The sequence below is a fragment of the Melospiza melodia genome, chromosome 19 (assembly GCF_035770615.1).
Source record: "Melospiza melodia melodia isolate bMelMel2 chromosome 19, bMelMel2.pri, whole genome shotgun sequence".
NCBI classification, from domain to species: Eukaryota; Metazoa; Chordata; class Aves; order Passeriformes; family Passerellidae; genus Melospiza; species Melospiza melodia.
In genome coordinates, this window is record NC_086212.1 from 1,641,365 (window position 1) to 1,662,454 (window position 21,090).

The 21,090-nt window shown below is 54.0% G+C and overlaps 1 long non-coding RNA gene across 1 annotated transcript; it reads right to left on the reverse strand.

The window, feature by feature from the left end:
* Positions 1-278: 278 nt before the first annotated feature.
* Positions 279-3,403, reverse strand: LOC134426774 (uncharacterized). Its single transcript, XR_010030039.1, has 3 exons — positions 3,253-3,403; positions 2,246-2,454; positions 279-359 (listed from the first exon to the last, which is right to left on the reverse strand). It is a non-coding gene; the product is annotated as an uncharacterized LOC134426774 (long non-coding RNA).
* Between the last annotated feature and the right edge of the window lie 17,687 nt (positions 3,404-21,090).

The window sequence follows — 21,090 nt, forward strand, 5'->3', positions numbered from 1 at the left end:
ATGCCGTCTTAGACTTAGTCAGTAGTTTATGTTTAAAGGATAGTATAGGTGTAATTGAACCTTTATACAACTCTGTTCCATAGGATTAAGGACATATTTATAGGAAAATAAAGAGTTTATTATGATCATGAATAAACTAAAAGATCTTTGTCAGGGCTATTTACTACCCAGTGCAGAACGATAAATTCCATTATAGTGCATTATATCTGAAGCAACATTGAAGCAATTCCAGTCAAGCCCGCAAAATCAAGTCTTAATTAAAGATTGATGCTACTCACCCAAAACCAATGACCATGGGAAAACATTCCTCTCAGCCTCAAGGCGTGACCTTGATGAGCATCCTCACTCCAGGGAGGAATCTGCAGAAGGGAGACGTGTGCCATGAAGCACTTTGGTGGGGGCAGGAGAAAGCTGCCATGTGTGGAGCTTTTTCATTTGTCCTTAGGAAGCTGCAGCCTGTTTGTTCTCAGAGTGACAGAATCTCAGGCTGGGGGAGGCTGGAGGCACCTCTGGAGGTCACCTTGCCCAGCCCCTGCTCCATCAGGGCCAGCCAGAGCCGGCTGCCCAGGGTGTGTCCAGGTGGCTTTTGAGTCTCTGCAGGGATGGAGACTCCCCCAGCTCCCCGGGCACCTGCGGCAGTGCTCGGCCACCCTCCCAGTGCAGCAGCGTCTCCTGAGCTCGGAGGGCCCCTCCTGTGGGTCACTCTGTGCCCGAGGCCCCCGGGGCTGTCCCTGGCCCTGTCCCCTCTGCAGCCTCCCCCTGGCTTTTCATGCCCAGGCATGAGATGCCCTGAGCCTGCTCTGCTCCAGGCTGGGCAGTGCCAGCTCTCTCAGCCTCTCCTCATGGCAGAGACGCTGCAGTCCCTCCATCAGCTTCATGGCCCTGTGCTGGACTCTGTCCAGTCTGTCCCTGTGTCCCGTCCTGGGCAGCCCAGCTCTGGGCCCAGCACTCCAGGGCTGCCTCACTGCTGGGGAGCAGAGGGAAAGGATCCCCTCCCTCTGCCAGCTCTGACACAGCTCCCAGTGCAGCCCAGGACGCTGTTCTGCATTGCTGCAGGAGCACATTGCTGCCCCATGGGCATCCTGGTGTCCAGCAGAACCCTGCCAATCTTCAGGTTTCCAACTGGGTGGCCCCCAGCAGTCACCGCTGCCTGTGGTTGTTCCTTGCCAAGGACAGGACTCAGCACTTGTCATTGAACTGTCCCCCTTGTTGAACTGTCCCTCTGCATGGCAGCACTTCTCTCTGGCAGATCAGCCACTGCTCCTGGTGTGTGGGAGGGCACAGCCTGGCTCCTCACCCAGTTCAGTAACAAAGGTGTCAGGAAGGACTGGGCTCAGCATTGTCCTTCCAGCATCCTCCGCTAGACTCTGTGCCACTGATCACCAGGGTTCCAAGAAGGTAGAGTCTGTACAAGGCATCTTTGCTTGTACGTATAAATTCAGAAAGAATAGGCCGGATTTACAACAGGAATTTTGGCTCCATATCTTATGTGGGAAAAATGGAATGATCCACGCTCCCTCTCACTGGTGGTGGGTAAAGTGGTCCTATTGTTGGTGGCAGTGGATGTCACCTGCACAGGAACTGTGCCAGACTGGTGTGACATACTGTGGGAAGGAGCACTCTGAGGGAGGTAAAAGCTGAGCTGTAGAGATCATTCCAAGACTCTTCTTCAAGCCGTAGAAGTCCCAGTTTTGTGAAGATCAGGAACAATTCCTAGGCAAGGGCTGAAGCTGCATACATCTGTGAGTTCCTTTACCTCCTAGGTCAATTTCTCCATTAATGATAGCAGATTGTCCTGGTTGAAAAGACAGATGTCTTCCAAGGAAGCTGGGAATCTTCCTGGAATGGAGAGATAGGCCCCTCCCTCCAAATCATTATAGCTTGAAAATACTGGGCCTCCAGGCAAAGATATGGGAAGAGAAATATCAGTTCTTCACTAGAATATAAAGATATGTATATATAGGTGAAGAGGAGAGAACAAGCAGCAGCGCCCCCAAAGCAAAGCCAGACTCTTCCCACCCGTTGGGCAGTTCTGCCTTTGCTGTAGTTCTGAGCACACCCGGCAGAGGGCGCTGTGAGCTGAGGCGGGGCAGAGGGGCGGCAGTGACTCTGCCCTGGCTCCAGGGGGCGCTGTCGGCCCCGGCGGCCTCAGGGGCCACGGCTGCGAGCCCTGAGCCAGCCCCGGGGTTAACGGCAGCCTCGGGGACACAGGCAAGCTGGGGCTCTGCTTTTCCCAGCTTCTCACCTGCCTCTTGCAGGATCCTGGCGATGGCAGCTCTGCTCTGGTTCCAGTCAAGCAGCCCCTGGGGCTCCCTCTCTCCAGAGAGAGAGAGAATAGCTGGGGTGGTCCCATTTCCCATGAAGCACCCACACAGATGGTGAGGATCTTCCTTGGTGATGGCGAGTGTGTAAAAGTCTCCGTCAACCAGCAGCTGCAGCAAGCAATGGGCTCACCTATGGAGGGCAAGGAGAATTCTGAAGCAGTGCCGGATCAAGCACCAAAAGCTGCCCAGAGTGCCCTGCTCCTAGCATGGCCAGCTGGTTCTTCCCTCAGCAAGCCAGTGCCCAACCCTGCCCTCCCTTCCTGGAATTTTCCAGTGGAATGGGAGAGTCATTGGCCAGTTCGTTTGCATCTCAGTTGCCCCACAGGCAATTCATTCCCCACAGGCATCAACTGCTCTCTCCTCGCCACATCCCCCTTTTCAAGTAACACATGAGAGAAAATTCACCAAAAAAACCACCCCAAACACACACCATTTTCCACCCTGAATTCTTTCCATACCAACATGCTACATCAAACTTTGACTTTTAAACTATATACATCGATGTATTATCCTAATTATATACGTACATACGTAACATGCAGATATGGATACTGGCACAATGTTTTGGGTAATTCACCCCAAAAACAAGGTCCCCTGGAGATATGCATTGTGTTTATCCATCTTTCTGCATCACCCACCAAGTCCAGTCCAGTCCCTGAGCAAAGACAACCCCACACGTGCATTTGTCTTTGCTCAAGGCAGAATTAATCCCAACAGTCTTTCCTAGCACCCCTCTCATGTGCACCACCAGAACTTTGTCTCCACCTGCTGTGCACAGGGGTTTGCATTGGGCATGGCCAGCTTGGTTGGCGGAATCTCTGCTATTAGCTAACCATGTAGCCTTTGCTAAATGCAGCTCCCACTGCTTGAGGGTCCCATCCCCCCATTGCCTTCAATGTGTTTTTGAAGAGTTCATTGCACTGCTGACCTTTCCTGGCCGCTGGTGCATGGTCGGGAATGTGATACACCCACTCCATGCCAGGTTCTCTAGCCCAGGTGTTGATAAGACTGTCCTTGAGATGAGTCCCTTTGTTGGACTCAGTTCTCTCACAGGTGCCATGCCTCCAAAGGAGCTGCTTTTCAAGGCCCAGCATGGTGTTCTGGGCAGTGCCATGAGGCACAGGGTAGGTCTCCAACCATCCAGTGCTGGCTTCTACCACTGGGAGCATGTAGCACTTGCCTTGGCGGGTTGGAGGCAGCCTGATGTAGTCAATCTGCCAGGCCTGGCCATACTTCTGTTGGAACCATGGCCGCCATACCACAGGGGCTTCACCTGCTCAGCTTTCTTGGTGGCAGCTCCTGTCTCACAGTCATGGATCACCTGGGAGATGCTGCCCATGCTTACATGCATCCCTGGCTCTCGTGCCCACCTGGAGGTGGCATCTTTGCCCTGATGGCCTGAGGCACCATGGGCCCATCGAGCTGTGAACAATTGTCCCTTGTGTTGCCAATCCAAACCAATCTGTAACACCTTGATGTTTGCAGCCTGATCCACCTCTTCATTCTTTCCGTGCTCCTCATTAGCTCAACTCTTGGGCACGTGGGCACCCACATAACAGACTTTCACAGGTAGCATCTCTACCCAAGTGGCAATGTCTTGCCATTCGTCTGCAGCCCAGATTGCTTTTCCCCTGTGCTGCCAATTGTCCTTTTTCCACCTTTCCAGCCAGGAAATGCCTCCACAGAGCATTGTCTGGCATCCAGGAGTCAGTGGAGAGAGACAGTTCTGGCGTCTTCTCTCCCTCAGCAATGTCCAGGGCCAAATGGAAGGCTCTGAGTTCAGCAAGTTGGCTCGATCCACCCTCTCCTTCAATACCTTCTGCAGCCTGTCCTGTGGGGCACCATTCAGCCGCTTAGCACTTACTGTTTGTCCTAACTATGGGACAAGAACTGTCAGTGAAAAGAGCAGAGCTTTTTCTGCTTGTGGCAGTTGGTTCTAAGGTGGAGCTTCCTCAGCACAGGACACCTGTTCCTGCCCCTCTTCTTCCAGTAGATCAAAGTTGTCACATTCACGCCAACTCATACTTATCTCCAAGACCCCAGAGCAGTGTGTGTATCCAATACTGGAGTGCTGTGTGATGAGGGCAATCCATTTGCACCTGTGCCATGTGTTGCTGTACCTGGACAGCCAACGGGAGTCCCTGTGACAGGTGGCCATCAGGTTCATCGGTGAGCCACGAGCCTGGGATTACCCTGCCCCACCCTGTTCCACCCTGCTCCACCCAAATCTGGCCTGCCACACCCAGCTCCACCCAACCCTGGCCTGCCACACCAAACCCCGCTTCTCCCTTCTCTATCCCGCCTTGTCCCACTCCATCCCAGCCCCACCCCACCCCATCCCAGGCCGGCCCTACCACGGCCCACTCTGCATCACCCAGCCGTGCCCGGCCCTGCCCTGCCAAACCCTCTCCCACCCTTCCCTGCCAGCCCTGCTCCACCCAACCCTGTTCCTCCTCACCCTGCAACCTCGGCCCCGGCTGCTGCCCCGGCAGCGCCATCCGTGCCCGGCGCCGTGGAGCCCCGCCTGGCCTCGGCGCTGCTGCCGCCCTCTGGCAGCCGTGCCCTTGGGCGGCAGCGAGCGGCAAGGGCCCGGCCCGAGCCCTGCCGGGGCCAGGAGCCCGTGTGGCCACGGGGCTGGCAGCGCCGCTGGGCTGGCAGGCAGCTGTGGCGCTGGCGCCCTGACAGGCTCTGTCTTCTCAGGGATGGCCGGGCAGCACCTCAGAGGCCACAAGCGAGAGCTCCGCCACATCTGTCAGGGTGAGTGAGGCCAGAGGGCTGCCAGCCCCGGCTGCCGGGGGCAGCTGCAATCCCTGCCCCGCTGCCCAGGGCTCTGCTCCCTGTGCGCAGCAGGGCTGCCTTGGCCAGAACACACACTCCCATTTCAGGCCCACGTGGGGCAACAGTGTCCGGCAGCTTCGGGCTGATCCCCTTGCTCCCGGCTCCCTCCTGGCCATGGCCAGAGCCGGCTGGCATGGCCCTGCCTCCGGCGTCTCCTCGGCTCCCCAAAGATCCGGGATCTGACCGTGCCTCTGTTCCTCTCTCTTGCAGCCCTTGAAGACAAGGCAGAGGACATCAGCCCTGCCACCAGCAGCCTGGCTCTCGAAACAGCCTTTGTCCTCCGGGCTGTGGAGAGAGCTCCGGGCTCCATCTTGCAGAAGGTGCAAGATCAGTTTTGCAGGGCCCGCAAGAAACGGCCTTGTCTCTGGGGCCACAGCTGGCTGTGCTGCTGGCGCTCTGAGGAGAGCTGATTTGAGAGGCTCACTGTCTGCTGGGGCCACCTGAGCCAGGAGGGATTTTTTTTTCTTAATGATTGCTTTATTTCTTCTTTTTCGTTTTTTTTCTTTTTTTTAGGATATAAATGTAGAATGTGTTCTAATACCCAGACTCCCAAAAGCTCTCTTTGGTGCCCAGCGTCCGCAGGGCACGGGGAAAGAGGGAAAAACAGCTCCTTGTGCCAAGTGAGCTGCCCAGGTGTGCAGTGGGGAAGGGAAAATGGCCAGAAGGCCCTTGGCCTTTGGTGGTTCTGCTGAAGCCTTTGTGCTGGCCACAGAGCGGCTGGGCAGGGGCCGGAGCTGCAGGGATCGCTGCCGGCCTGGTGCCTGGAGATGGCCACAAGCCCTCCTGCCCAGCCAGGAAGGGCCATCTGTGTCCTCCTGCCCGTGTGTTGCTGGCTGCATTGCTGAGGCCTCTGAGGTGCCTCTCAATGCGGCTCCTCTAGAACTCCCTTGGGGCTGCGCCACTGCCGGGCACCTGGGCCGGGCTGGGGAAACCCTGAGGGGACGACGGGGCAGTGGGAGGCCGTGAAGGCATGAGGTGCTGCGGAGGCGCTGACGGGACAAGGCGCTGGGAAGGCACGAGCGCCCTGTGAGAGGGAGTGGGTGACAGGAGGCTCCAAGGGGACAGGAGGCCCCTGAGGGGCTGCGCTGTTGGGAAGCCCTGAGGAATTTGCTGTCATCCTTGTTCCTGACAGCCGGCTGCTCTGGCGCTTCCCCAGAGAGGCTCCCACGCCTGGGGCAGAAGCCCTGGAGGCTGGGCCTCAGCAGGAGGGTGGGGACACCCCAAGGTGCCCAAACTGGGCTGGCTGGGAACACGGAGGGCAAGGGGGCCCTGCCGGGGCACGGTCACTGTGTGCTGCCAGGGCAGTGGGCAGAGCAGGGCTGGCGGCCAGCCCAGGCCCCCGCGGCTGCCCAGGCCATGGTGCTGAGGATGAGGCCCTCCTGACACAGAGCTCTGGGCCCGAAGAGCTTCTGTCTCCGTGGCCAGGGCGGCGATGTCTCCTCGAGCAGGGCTGCTGAGTCGCTGCTGCCAAAGCGGCTCTGGACGCCACAGAAACAGCACCAGAGCGTGCACAGGAACAGCAGCACCCCGAACGCTGGCACATGCTCCAGGAGGCGTCTGCACCAGCCGCCATTCCAAAGGGGCCATGCTGTGGGCACTATTGCACGTGGTTTTGCAAAAGGCTTCAGCACGCTCGGCCACAATGGCTTTCTCTTGGCTTGCCAGCCTCACAGCAATGCTTGGCAGCTGCAGCTGCAGCCTGTGCCCCTGACTGACTACAATGGCTGTGCTTGAGGGCAGACTCGCCTTCCACTGGCAGGTGTCCCAAGGCAGCGACATTGATGCGATTGTGAGAGGCAGCACGAGCCCTGAGCTGCAGTTGCCATCCCTCTCCTCCATGCAGGCACCTTAAAAACATGTGCCTGAGCTTCCAACCTAAATCCTGGACTGGTTTGGAACAAAGGAAGCAGCAGGAGGCGCTGAAGAAAGGCAGGCACTTGTGGCCACCATTCAGGGCTGGAGGGAAGCACTTTGCTGTCTGCTGAGGACATGGCTCGCTTAACGAGCTCAGGCTTGGCTGCTGGAAGATCCAGCTTTGCTCTTGCTGGAGCCCATTCCCTACCAATGCATGGGCTTCCATCGTTCCTGAATCAAGTCTGCTGGACCTGTCTGTCCTGTGTGCATCTGACAGTAGAAAAGAGCAGGACATGGCTGCTTCCAGCACTTGTCTTGGCTGCTCCTTCATGGTGCTTGCACCACCATCAGAGACACAGAACGGCTTCTCCTCCCAGAGTTATCCCTATCCTCTGCACTTCCCCGGGTATCTGCCTTGATGTTCACCGGGGACCTCCCTGTTTGTGGCCGTCCATTGCCGTGCTCAGCAGGCAGCCAGTTGTGTTTGCACGGGAGCTGCCACAGGAAGAAACGCAATAAGTGGACAGTTGAAGAGCAGAGGCCAGGCCAATTATTTTTCCTTCCGAGTGTAAGACAGACAGAAAAGCACAAGGAAACATGACAGTGTTTTGGTGGAGTCTCTTTGTCCTGTGAAATTCAGAAGCTGCTGGTCTTTCTGTGCTACTCCTAATCCCTTCCTTGAAAAAATCATTCCAGGAAGGAGCAACACCAGCTGACACGTGCCAAGTGTTGCCACCAGTTGCTCCAGGTGCTCCTCCCAAAAGCCCCTGTAGGATGGAGCACAGCCCCCAGTGCACGTCGGCTTTGGCTGCCCTCTGGCAGAGAAGCCCTCTCGAGGCACAGGTCTCTGGGGCAGGAGATGGGCAGCAGCGCTGCCAGGGCTCGGGGGGACTCTGCTTTGGCGGGGACTCTGCCACACCTGCTGATGTCAGTGCTCCCTGAGCCCCAGGGCTCAGAGCAGCATTTGTGCCCTGGCTCACACGTTCCTTGCCTCTGTCACACGGCCGCCCTTAGCACCAGTGTCACTGAGTCCTGTTCAGACGATGTCTTTGCCTTTCAGAGTCACTTTGCATTGGCATGTCGGGCACTGATTGGTAATACATTGTGTCCAAAATTTCTGCCGGACACCCTGTGGAAGCAAACCCCCGCCCCTCTGTTCAGTTATCAGTGGTGTAGATATGGGTGCGGTTGGGCAAAGTATTTTTATAGATACATTTTATATTATTGGCTTTTTACAAATATTAAGATGGATTCTATATGTGTATTAGATTAACTTTTCTATAAATGTATAGAGTTTTTTCTCTTCTTAACGAAACCTAGACATAGTAGTTAAATAGCTGATATAGGATGCCTTTGTTAAACTGCCTGCTTGGTTGGGATAACATTATAAGAACACATGATGGAGACCCCGTGCTGCTGACATGCCAATTATCAGTACCCACCATCTGTAGAAAAAATGGACCAAAGCCCAAACAGGAGGTGATAACAAGGGCAGAATGAAACCATAGCCATGAAATGCACATGCTCTGAAAAGGTGGACCCGAGGAGGAGCCATGCTAAACAATATTAACTAGTTTGGGGAAAAGTATAAATATGCATAATTGTTTATTACTATGCAGTAGGCTGATGCAGTAGAAAGGGTATGTAAAGGACATCTCTGAAATAGCAGGTGTGCTCTTGGCTGAATGCCAAGCACCTGGCCACAAAAACTTTTGCTTTATTCTCTTTGTTTCTTATTGTCCTTTATTCAACTTTCAAATTTTTACAGGAGAGTGAACCTTGTTTTTCACAGTGGGGATGAGTAAAATGAGGTTTGGGGTGCTCAAATGCCTCAAGAAAGCACCAAAAAACCCAAGCACCACATTCCCTTCATGCCTGGGCTGGTGGTCCAGCAGCTCAAGCAGAAGAGTCCTCCAGGAGCTCTGGGGAGCAGCAGCCCTCGTGCTCCTCAGCCAGTGGAGAAAGGGGTCAGTGGCCCAAATGTGTGCTCTGGAAATCAGAGCTGGGTTCCTAAATCCCTTTGGGAGTCTCTATAATAGACCTGTGGTGGCTGAGGGATGTAGGTGGGAAGGGTTTGGCAGCCTTGAGCTGGACTTGTTGATGCTCTGAGCTCTGTTGTGTGTGGGAGCCTGTTCCTTTCCCCTTGCCCAAGGGCAGAGTGTTGGTGAGGGCTGGAGTTGGAGGCTGTGTGTGCCCCGAGAGCCGGTACCGTGGGGCTGCAGGTGCTCCTGCCAGCGTGGGCTTGTCTGAGCGGGGCCTTGTGCCTCTTTCAGGTGTCCCTGCTGCAGTCACAGCTGGCCCAAGAGCGACAGCAGCGGCAGAACTGCACTGAGAGCTGTGCAAGGACCAGGCAGGAGCTGTCAGACCTTCACCAGGAGCTGTGCTGCTCCTTTGCAGCTGTGCAAGGAGCCCAAAGCTGCTCTTGTGGAAGCTGAGACTTGAAGCTGCATCGCTCTCTGAACCTTAACTTGGCACTGACATCCTTGGGCCGTGTGTCTCTGGAGAGACAGGCCTTACAGAAGGCAGGTGCAGCTCTTCTATTCCATGCAGGAGGTGTGCCCTGCTCAGAAGCCAATTTCTGTAAACAGGGGCACAAAAATCCTCCCTAGGACACAGATGAACACTGTCAAAGATGAGGGCAAAAAATACCTGCCAAAGCTTCTGCAAACAAACCCATTTGGTTCTTGAAGGTCTGTTTTAGCGAGGAATCTTTGATGGAAGCAGCACGACTTTTCTACTGCCTACAAGACCTAGTGATTTATTGCCAAACAGAGAGCAGGGAAAAAATGCACTCGTGGCTGTCTCTGAATTCTTAATCTATTTTGTGAGCCTTAAACACTACACCTCTTGGCTTTTCTCTGTAGAAGTTTGAAACGCCCATGACACACCATTTTTCCTCCTCATGTAGCTGTTCTAAAAGCAAAGCTGTCCATGAATATTTGTAGGCACCAAGAATTTTTTAGGCTTTTCCATACATATGCCCTTTGTCAGGGTAGACAGAAGAATTCCTGTGACTCAGGAATGAAGCGCATCCCTAAAGAGCCTGCAGGTCTTGAGGATGCTGAGCCTTCAAACTGACTTCTGAGCCAGGTCCCTGCCCAGCTGCCCAGGAGGGCTCTGGGGACCCAAGGGAGGCAGGGCCCGTGCCAGGACCGGCAGGGAGCTGGGATGGGGGGAGAGCCAGGCAGGGCCTCTCCAACAGCCCCTGGAATGCTGGGCTTTGGGCCCTGGCAGCCATCACAAAGGCCATGGAATGTTGGGGATATGACCCTGGCAACTGTCACAAAGGCCATGGAATGCTGGGGGTTGGATCCTGGCAACAATCAACAGCTCCTGGCTATTGGGGTTTGTACCCTGGAGCTGTCAACAGCTCGTGAACTTTGGGGCTTGGACCTTGCAAAAGCCAAGGGCACTTTGTGCTATTGACCCTGCAAAGGCCAAGAACCTTTGGAAATTCGTGTTTACACCTGGCAAAGTCCAAGGGCCTTTGGATATTGTTGTTTACACCTTGCAAAGACCAAGAGCCTTTGGAAATCGGAGTTTAGACCCTGCATAGAACAAGGGCCTTTGGTAACTGATATTATCTCATTCTTCGTGCGAGGGGCGGATGGAGACCCGGAGGGTGAGTGACAAAGCCGCTGCTCTCCTTGCACCAAGCCCAGCCGGGACCTGGCAGGGCCTGGGCTGCGCCTCGGGGAACAGTTCCCTTTGGGATTAGCAAGGGATTGACAGTTGGCTGTTGCAGAGCTGGCAGCAGCTGTGGTGCTTGCCCTGGGGACAGGCCTGGCAGGGAATGGGGGGCTCCTGGCTATCCCCAAGCACAGCCAGATCTCCTCCACTGTCCTTGTCCCACTGGAGGCCATGGGCACAAACAAGGGAGCAGCTTTACATTGCCTTCCCCTCACCCAAATTACAGCACAGCCTCAGTGCTTCCCAGAGTCAAGAATGAGTTTGTCCCTGACATCTTCAATATTACCCCCAGTGGTCCAGAGGCAGTCACAAGTATGATAGGAATATGCTCCAAGGGCTGGAGTACCTGTGCCAAGGGGAAAGGATGCAAGAGTTGGGGTTGTCCAGGCTCGAGAAGGTTCCAGGGTGACCTCAGAGTCCCTTCCAATGCATGAAAGGGCTGCAAGAGAGCTGGAGAGGGACTTAAGCCAGGGGCCTGCAGGGACAGGACAAGGCTTCCCAGCGAGACATGGCAAGGATGGATGGGAGGGAATTCTGCCCTCTGAGGGTGCTGAGGCCCTGGCACAGCTTGCCTAGAGAAGCTGTGGCTGCTCCTGGATCCCTGGGGGTGTTCACAGCCAGGTTGGATTGGGCTCTGGGCAGTTCCCCTTCTGGTGTTCTTAGAAGTGATGAGACACCTTCCAGCATGTTTGTTTTCCCTGCTGTCAAAGTCCTGGGCTGAAAATATTGCCAAGAAGAGGAGGAAGAGCTCAGCTGGAAGTGCTGTGCTCTGGGACAGGCTGGGAAGCGCTTAGAGGCAACTGCCTCAGGGGCAGCCATGCAGTCTGAGTGTGCTCTTCCCTGTGCACTTGCAGGGAGCTCGAGGGCTTTCTCACCAGGGACGTTCCTCCAGAGCCCCTGAGGTGAGTAAACTGTGCTGAGCTCACTGGCCTTTTGAAACTGGTTCTCCATGAATGGACACTGGTTCTTGTGGGATCAGAAGAGGCATCTCAGTGCTACTTTGGAACAGGAACAGAATATCTGACTAACAGCTGGATGTGGGCTTTCAGGTGCTGGTAGACAACGGTGACAGCATGGCCAATTCCATCATCTGCACCAACATTCCTGGAAACATCCTCTCAACTCTGACACCCACTGACGAGCAGCATCCCTTTGAATTGGCTCGGGAAGCTACAGAGAACTGTGAGTGCATGTGGCAACAGTTTGACCAAGTAGAGGAGAGAACCCAGAGGATCAGAAGCCAATACCAGATCATAGACTCATTGCTAGAAGAAATTAGTAGGTGAGCATTTCCTCCTCCACCACCTCCTCCTCCTCCTCCTCCTCCTCCTCCTCCTCCTCCTCCTCCTCCTCCTCCTCCTCCTTCTCCTCCTCTACCTGCTCCTGCATTCTAGAGGCAATCAGCTTCCAGGTCTGGGAGGTCAGAGGTGTCCTGGGTGAAGAAATCACCTTCCCACCATCTGTAGGCCTCAGTGTGGCTCTCGAGCATTGTCCTGTCTGGGTTTTTCATGCTCTACTGTGACTCCCAAGGCTGTCTGGGAGATGCAGAGCCATGTTGGAATAGAAGACTCCTTCCTTTTGTCGTGCTGCTTCCCTGAATTCTGTTCTTTGTGTGCCCTTGCCCAGCCACTGCTTCTGGCTGAAGGAAGGTAAAATCCTGCCTTCCTTTCCCTTTGCCTCTGGAGGATTTCCTTGGGAGGGAAAGAGCAAGGTCTTCCTTAGCCCACTGCCCCCAGATCCATCCTGGAGTGCTGAAAATGGCATTGCTGACTCTTCAGGCCTCTTGCTTCTTCTGACTGAGCCTTGTCTCTGCAGTGACTGTGCAAACTTTGAGAAGTCCAAGGAAATGCTGCTGCAATGCACTGGAATCCCGGAGACAGGAGCCTTTTGTCTGCAGCAGAAGAACACCATGCAGCAGAAGGAAGCATCATCCCAGGAGGGAGAGGCAGAGCAGCAGGACAGGATGGAGGTTGGTTTTGGAAATGAGACTCGGTGTCCCTTGAAAACTTGTCTTGCTCCTTCTTGTACAGTGAAGAACTTGGCTGCACTCGAGGGAGAAGAGCCATCCTTGCAGATCCAACTGGAATTCAAGAGGAAGACATTGGAGGATTTGAAGCTTGAGAGGGATGTGCTGGAGCAAGAGAGGGATGATGTCAGCAGGGCTCTGAACACCTTATTGCTAGGCAGCACCTGTGGGAGTGGGAGTTGTGGCAGCCAGATCAGCTCAGATGCTCTTTCTGGCACTGGAAGACAGGCACACTGCTGTGCACATCTGGCTCAAGATGGCACACGCATTTCTTTGCCAGGGATATGCATGTTCATCAGCAAAGTGTTGCATGCTTCTGCAAAATGTGTTGCTTTGGGCAGCCACAGAGTCTCTAAAAGAGGGAAGGGAGCTGGGGAAACTTTGAGCCCAGAGCACAGGTGCTCCTTGTCCTCTGGCTGCTTGCGAGGTGGCACTGGCTGGCTCTGCACAGGGCTCCCCAGGAAGGGCTCCAGCTGTACCTTGTCCCACTTGCAGGTTTCCCAGGAGCAAGAGTCATCGAGCCGGTGTGTGGAGCAGCTGAGCCAGGAATCCTCTGGCCAAGGGCATGAAGTGGCCCAGGTGGGCAGAGAGGAGGAGCTGCTGGCCCAGAGGGCTGATCTTGAGGGGCGACTGGCAGCCAGTGAGGGGCTCCGAGAAGACCTTTCCAGGCAGCTGGCAGAGACAAGGTAAAGGCAAGGAGTTGAAATTTATCAGATGTTTTTATATTCCGTGGGCAGAATATGGAAGAGTCTCAAAAAAAGAAAACAAAAGCCACAATGTGAGGGTTATTGTTCTGGCACGTGAAGCCAGCAAAGCTCTTGTGAACCTTGGGCTCCTGTTTGTGCCGCCAAGCACACTCCTGTGGGATGTCAAACGCAATCCAGCCAGCCCTGAACTGAGGAGTAGTTCAACAATGCAGATGCTGAGTGAAACCTCAAGTTTCTCTTGGGTTTGGTTCCTCATTCTGGGCTTTGAATATCTCTCATTCATTTCCAAGTAGCTTGCCATGATCCTGATCTTCAGACCAGGAAGCTTCATCTTCAGCATTCCAGGCTCTTACCTTGCCACGCTGGGAGTAGCACGCTGCCATTCAGGGTGGAGCCAGAGGCTTCTGCTGAAAATCTAGAGGCATTTCTGCTTCCAAGCACACTCTTGAGCCGTGAGGGACAGGATGTAGTGCTGGTTAGAGAGCAGCAGGGAAAGCTCTTTGGAATTCTCAACAGCCTCTGGGCATTCTTGCTGATTGTTGATGGGCACCCAGCTGCCAAACCTGCCAAGGTCCCTTTGCATGGTCCCTCTCACTGTGTAAGGAAGGACAAGTCCCTTGGGCTCCTGCCTGCTTGTTCAGCAACACTCAAATAAAGGCAGCAAGTCTACTGCTTGACCTTGCAGGGGTTTAATCTGCCAGTCTCTGCATTCAGGTAGTTGGTATTCAGACAAAAGGGTGTTCCAATTTTCTACAAGTGCTGCCATGACCATGAGATTTTACTGGATCTGCAAAGTAGTTCTGAAGGCTTGTTAAATACAGGGTGTCTGGAAGATGATGTACCTTTCTGTCCATTATCAAGAGCATTAAAAAGTCAGGAGTCAGCCAGGACAAGAGTCTGTTCTGTCCCCCTGCAGAGCAGCTTGGAAGTGCTGATGAGAGAAGGGCTGTGAGCAGGGTTGGGCTTTTGCTTGTTGCTCCAGCCTGTTTGGGCACAGCTACCCAGAGTCATAGGTCAGGAACAGCAAGTGAAGGTTTGGCTGTTGAGGCCAAGTTGGGCTGGGCAGTCTGTGCTAGGCCAGGCCATAAGGAAGGCCTGGGCAGTCCCTCAGAGGCCCTGCTCTGCTCTGGAAATGGCCCAGATGTGCCTTCTCTGGACAAGTTTCCAGGTGACCCATTTTCCATCCTCAGGCGTGGGGATCTTGAGCCACGTCGTCCTGGAATAAGCGGCTGTGGGTGTCTGGAGCAAGGAACTCATGTCTGTCCATATTTGCAACTTGTAGGTCAGCAAAGAAGAGGCTGCAGTCCAGGCTGGCTGCTGCTCAGCAGCAGATATCACAGCTGGAGATAAGCAGGAAGTGTGTGGAGGCAGAGCTGCAAGGGGAGCTGCAGGCAGCTCGCAGAGAAGCCCAGGCAGCTCAGAGGAGGCATGAGGAAAAACTACGAGGCCTCAAAGAGGAAATGAATCGCCTCCTTGAGCAGAGGGAGGCTCTACAAAAGAGGGAATGGACTCAATGGGAAGAAGTGGCTCAGCAAAATTCAAAATTGCAGGCTTCAGTGAATGCCCTAGAGAGGGAAAAAGCCAGGTAAATGAAAGCCTTGAGGATTCTGCATTATGCTGAATGGATTCCCTCTTTGCCATCTTTGCACCTGCCAGGGGCTCTGGAAGCATTTCCTAAGTGGCAAATTCTGAACTCTCCGTGCAGACACGATTCGTTGTTTGGATGTTGAGTTTCATTTTCTTTTCTTTTAAGCCTTCAGATAGAGTTTTTCTGTAGACAAAGGTTTTTAGGGTAGCCCTTTCCCTCTAGGGGATATTGTGTTGTTAGTTGGGTGTGTTGACACTGCCCCAGCTGCACTCTAATGAGCTGGATCCATCCATCAGCTCCACCTTGGGGCCTGTAACTTGAAGCCTTTGGGGTCTGGATCAGCCTGGCATCTGATGCTTTTTCTGGGCAGAACCATCTTAGGGCCCTGATTGCTGCTCTAGGCCAGGCTGGCCTCGGAGGCAGCCCAGATACAAGAATGTCTCTGTTGCATCGTTCCTCATCAAATGTCCCCCGGTGCCTGCAGGGGGTCAAGCAGGGTCCCTGCCACCCTGCACAGTCACAGGCATTTCTGACTGTGCAAAGAATGCAAGAAACAGGACCAAGGTATGGGGGGCTCCTGCAGCCGATCAAGTCCTGCCAGGCTTCAGTGCCACAGGATTCTTCCTCCAAGAAGAAGACAAAGGAAACGCAGGGCACTCCTGCTTGGCTCGAGCCTTCTGCACCTTCCATGAGGTTGTGCTCCAAGCCTCAGTTGCCACTTTGGCCTTTGTTTCTCCAGCTGAAAGTAGGATGGGTGCTGGTGAATGTTAGGGAACTTGCCAGAGATGCCCTGGCTCTAGGGTGCTGCTCTCCCTACCTGGATATGTAAGATGGAGGAGGAAATGTCTCTTCTGTGCTGACCAAGCCTCCCTGCTTTGGAGCCTGGTTAGTGAGAAGGAAATTGTTCCTCTCCCCTAATGTCTTCATTGCAAGACTTTGTTGGGTTTGTATTCACATTCCCATCTCAAAAAGAAGGTAGGGCAGGGAGGCAGGAACTCACTGTTCTTTCAGGGACAAAGGCAGAGCAGGCACATTCTGGGCTGGGACTGCAGGGGGAACAAACAGCCAAGTTGTTTAGAGAAACCTCATCAGGCAGAGCAGTTTTTCCCTGAGGTGGTGCAAGTCCTAAGAGTTGCTAAAATGTCATATAATTTAGTAATGAGTCACTTGCTTCCCTTCCAGGCTGATTCTGTCTCTGGAGGAAAAGAATGTGCGCCTCAGGACACTGGAAGAACAGAACCTGACACTGAACAATCAGGTGTCTCAGTGTCAATCTGCTCTACAGCATGCTGAACAGCTCTCTTCAAACCGTGCTGGACAACTGCGGGAGCTCAACAAACAGGTAAGCTGTGCAGTGGCATCCTCTTCCCCAGGGACACACAGCAGCACCTTTGCCTTGGAGGCCCCAACCTCTTTCCCCTCCCAGCAGCATCCACAGCTGCCGTGTTCTGCCCGGGGCTGCTGCTGCACCCTGAGCCTGAGGCTGGATCTGGTGTCAGCTGCAGAAGTTTTCCCCATCCTCTCCCGGGTCCCAGCAGGAAATGTGGGAGGAGAAGCAGCAGCAGACTCCTCTGGAGCTTCTCTGTCCCTCTGTTAGCAGTGTTGTCCCAGACGGAGTTGGTGCCTGTGCCAGACTCTGAGCAATGTGGGGACACAGAGGTGGCTGTGGCAGGCTGGGCAGGGCACTTCCAGCACAGCCAGTTCAGCCGCTGTTCAGAGCTGCAGCCCAAGGATGCCCATTGCCTCCCTTTCCCTGTTTTCTCTCCATTTGTCTCCATTACAATCCTTGCTTCTGTGCCTTCTGGGTTTGGCATGTTTTTGGCCTGAAATCTTTTCTCCTCCGTTGCTCTACCTGCGGCCCACTCTGCTGCCTCAGGAGCAGCCCTGTCCCTGAGGCCCTGTGCATCCATCTTCCAGATCCAGGCCCTACAGGACGCAGTGCTGCAGATGGAGGCTTCCCAGGCAACTCGGCAGAAGCAGCTGCTGAAGGAGCTGGAGGAATCCCAAGCAGGAGAACGCTCTTTGAGGGACTCTGTGCACGTGCTGGAGGCTGAGGTGTCTGAGCTGCGTGTGAAGCTCCAGAGCTCTGATGACAAAGTTCTTGCCTTGGCCATACAGTGTGAGGCTGTGGAGGTGGAGCTGAGGAAAACACAAGCTCAGAGAGACAACCTCAGAGCCTGCAACCTGGAGCTGCAGAAGGAGTTGGAGGAAATTGAGCAAGGTACAGCTTCTCCTTTCCCACTCACTGCCCCATGCTGTCTCACCAGCTGAGGAGCTGTAGCTGGTGGCCTCAGCTCCATTCCCCCAAACTCCAGGCCCTGCCAGAGTCTCCAGGCGATTGGCCTCTCTGGAGCAGGGCTGCACAGACATCTCCTCTCCTTTGTCTCTCTTGGCTTGCTCGCCGTGTACAAGGCCAGGACCAAACACACTTTCCTATCCCTCTGAACCTTTCATTCCTGTCTTTTTCTCTGCCTGGAAGTTTCCTTCATTTCTCTCAGCTTTGGAGCCTTTGTGGGTTTAGGGCCTGGCAAACAGTCAGGTAGAGAAGACAGTGCTGTTGTCTCTGCAGGATGCACATCAGTTTGCCTTTGCTTTGCTTTTCTCCTTCTACTTCTCCTTCTCCTTTCCTTCTACAGAGTTGGTGCAGGCAGAAGCCAAGCACATCTCTCACCAAATTGCCCTGGAGAAAGAGGCCACTGAAAGGCAGGAAGAGGCTGTGGCTCTCCATCAGGAGGTGGCATCACTGCAGAAGAAATTGGAAAAGCTGGAGAAGGAAAGGAAAGATGTGCTGGTGAGATTGGCAGATGCCACAAAGAACCATTTTCTAGCTATGTTTTTTGACCTTGTGTTAACTGTTCTAAGGTGCACCTTTTCCCAGTTGAACTTTTGTAATTGCATTCTTCTGAATAAGGAGGAGAAGATGTTGTAGTCATGGCAAAGCCAGTTAATGCTGAGGCTGATGATTTTCCTCCATGATGCGCTTCTGTGCCCTAGAACCTTTAGTTCTCAATGTCCTCAGTGTCCCCACTGACATTGCATGGTTTGGGGAATTCCTGGTGTCGAATCCCATGTTCAGATTTCTAAATATCTGGATCTGGAAGGAGGGGGAGAGTCCCAAGTTTGCTGTTAAGAGAAAGGTGTTTGTCCTTGGCCATCGGAGAGCAGCCAGTGGGGAGAGAGGAGAGGAAAGGCAAGTGCTGATCCCCAGCAGGACGTGTGCCTGCAAGGGGAGAACTCGTCCTGAGTGGCAGCAGAGAATGACAGACTGATGTGGCCATTGCTGCTGCCAGAGAGGGCAGTGGGGCTCTGGGGGATGGAGCCATGGAAACTCTACACAGGAGAGGTGGAAAGCCACTGCTGTCAGCCCAAGGGCAGGGAATGAAAGGCTGGGGCTGTTTGCTCTTCCCTTCCTCCCTGATGGAGAGCACACCCTCGTGGCACTGCCTGAATCCTGCTTAGCGTGCACTTGCAATCCTGGCTGCAGTTCTGGCAGCTCCTGCCCAAAGGAGCACTGGAGTGGAGCTGCAGGAGGTCAGGGAAGGGCAGAAGGGAAGCTGGGACGGGCTGAGTGAGCTGGGAAAGATGCAGCATCAAGGGGGGCCCAGCAAAGCTCTGCAGCATCCCGAGGGGCAGAGAGAGAGGGGCAGCCTGTGCCTGCCCCTGCAGCAGGAGTCCAGATCTGGTATGAAAAGCAAAGGGAGAGAGGGAATCAGGGAGCCTTTTTCTCCCTGTTTTGGCAGCATGAACGGGAATTGTACCAGCAGCAGATGAGAAATCTGGAAAAGGAGAATGAAATGCATGCACCTGAGATGAAAAATCACAGGGAAAATACTCAAGAATTGGAATTGGAGAGGGACGGCATGCAGGAATATTTGGAGCATGGGGCTGCTACTTTGAAGAAATTGAGGGACAGCACTCAGGTTCTGAGTGCTGCACTGAGCAACAGTGAACTTGCCAAAGGGGCTCTGAAGAAACACTTGAACATCGTGAAGCGAAAGACTTGTATCCAGGCAGGCACTGGCATTGACTTTCATTCTGTTCCAGTGTCCCTGAATTATTCCTGTGATATTTCCCATGAGGAGGTGGGTCTCTATCCCTGTCAGTGCAGGCCTGCTTGGGTAAAGCAGCCTGGGCAGCAGCAGGCAGCCTTGTCTGTGTGCCTGACTCCAGCCAGAGGCCATTGACTGCCAGATTGTTTCCTGGCACACCCAGAATGACTGATCCAGCTCTGGAGCTTGCTGTTCAAACCAGCTCCTGGCCAAAAGCTGGGCATGGGGAGCTGCTTCTCTTGTGCTCACAAAAGAGGAGGCAAGGCATGGCGTACTAGATTTGGTGTGGGAAGGAATGGAGCAGGTGAACAGAGTGATGGACTAAAGCCAGCTGAGTTTTGGTTTAATGGTTGAAAACATCCAGCAGTGCTGGTGTTTAGAGTAAATTGTATCGGCACTTGTGGAAGATGCAGTGTTTTTGGGGGACAACCCAGAGTTTGGAGTAGGGATGTTGTAGGGAAGGAGCTGTCTGGTCCCGGGCAAGGCAGCAGGGCCTGACACAGCACTTCCAAGGTAACAGTGCCAGAGGCTTCTGGCAGGCCAGGCTATCAGAGCTGCATGGGGCAGGTGCTGTGAAACTTTGAGCCCAGAGCACAGGTGCTCCTTGTCCTCTGGCTGCCTGTCAGGTGGCTCTGGCTGGCTCTGCACAGGGCTCCCCAGGAAGGGCTCCAGCTGTACCTTGTCCCACTTGCAGGTTTCCCAGGAGGAAGAGTCATCGAGCTGGTGTCTGGAGCAGCTGAGCCAGGAATCCTCTGGCCAAGGGCATGAAGTGGCCCAGGTGGGCAGAGAGGAGGAGCTGCTGGCCCAGAGGGCTGACCTTCAGGGCCGACTGGCAGCCAGTGAGGGGCTCCGAGAAGACCTTTCCAGGCAGCTGGCAGAGACCAGGTAAAGGCAGGGAGCTGAACCTCTTCAGATGGTTTTACATTACATGGACACAATATGGAAGAGTATCGAGAAAAAAAATAAATGCCACAATGTGAAGGTTATTCTTCTGGCACGAAAAGCCAGCAAAGCTCTTGTGAGCCTTGGGCTCCTGTTTGTGCCACCGAGCACACTCCTGTGGGATGTCAAATGCAATCCAGCCAGCCCTGAACTGAGTAGTTCAACAATGCAGATGCAGAGTGATACTCAAGTTTCTCTTGGGTTTTGTTCCTCCTTCTGGGCACTGAACATCCCTCGTTCCTTTCTGAGTAGCTTGACATGATCCTGATCTTCAGACCAGGAAGCTTCATCTTCAGCATTCCAGGCTCTTACCTTGGCACGCTGGGAGTAGCACGCTGCCATTCAGGGTGAAGCCAGAGGCTCCTGCTGAAAATCTTGAGGCATTTCTGCTTCCAAGCACACTCTTTAGAAGTGTGGGACAGGATGTAGTGCTGGTTAGAGAGCAGCAGGGAAAGATCTTTGGAATTCTCAACAGCCTCTGGGCATTCTTGCTGATTGTTGATGGGCACCCAGCTGCCAAACCTGCCAAGGTCCCTTTGCATGGTCCCTCTCACTGTGTAAGGAAGGACAAGTCCCTTGAGCTCCTGCCTGCTTGTTCAGCAACACTCAAATAAAGGCAGCAAGTCTACTGCTTGACCTTGCAGGGGTTTAATCTGCCAGTCTCTGCATTCAGGTAGTTGTAATTTGGACAAAAAACTGTTCTGATTTTTTACAAGTGCTGCCATGACCATGAGATTTTACTGGATATGCAAAATACTTCTGAAGCCTCATTAAACACTGGGTGTCTGGAAGATGATGTACCTTTCTGTCCATTATCAAGAGCATTAAATGTCAGGAGTCAGCCAGGACAAGAGTCTGTTCTGTCCCCCTGCAGAGCAGCTTGGAAGTGCTGATGAGAGAAGGGCTGTGAGCAGGGGCTGGGCTTTTGCTTGTTGCTCCAGCCTGTTTGGGCACAGCTACCCAGAGTCATAGGTCAGGAACAGCAAGTGAAGGTTTGGCTGTTGAGGCCAAGTTGGGCTGGGCAGGCTGTGCTAGGCCAGGCCATAAGGAAGGCCTGGGCAGTCCCTCAGAG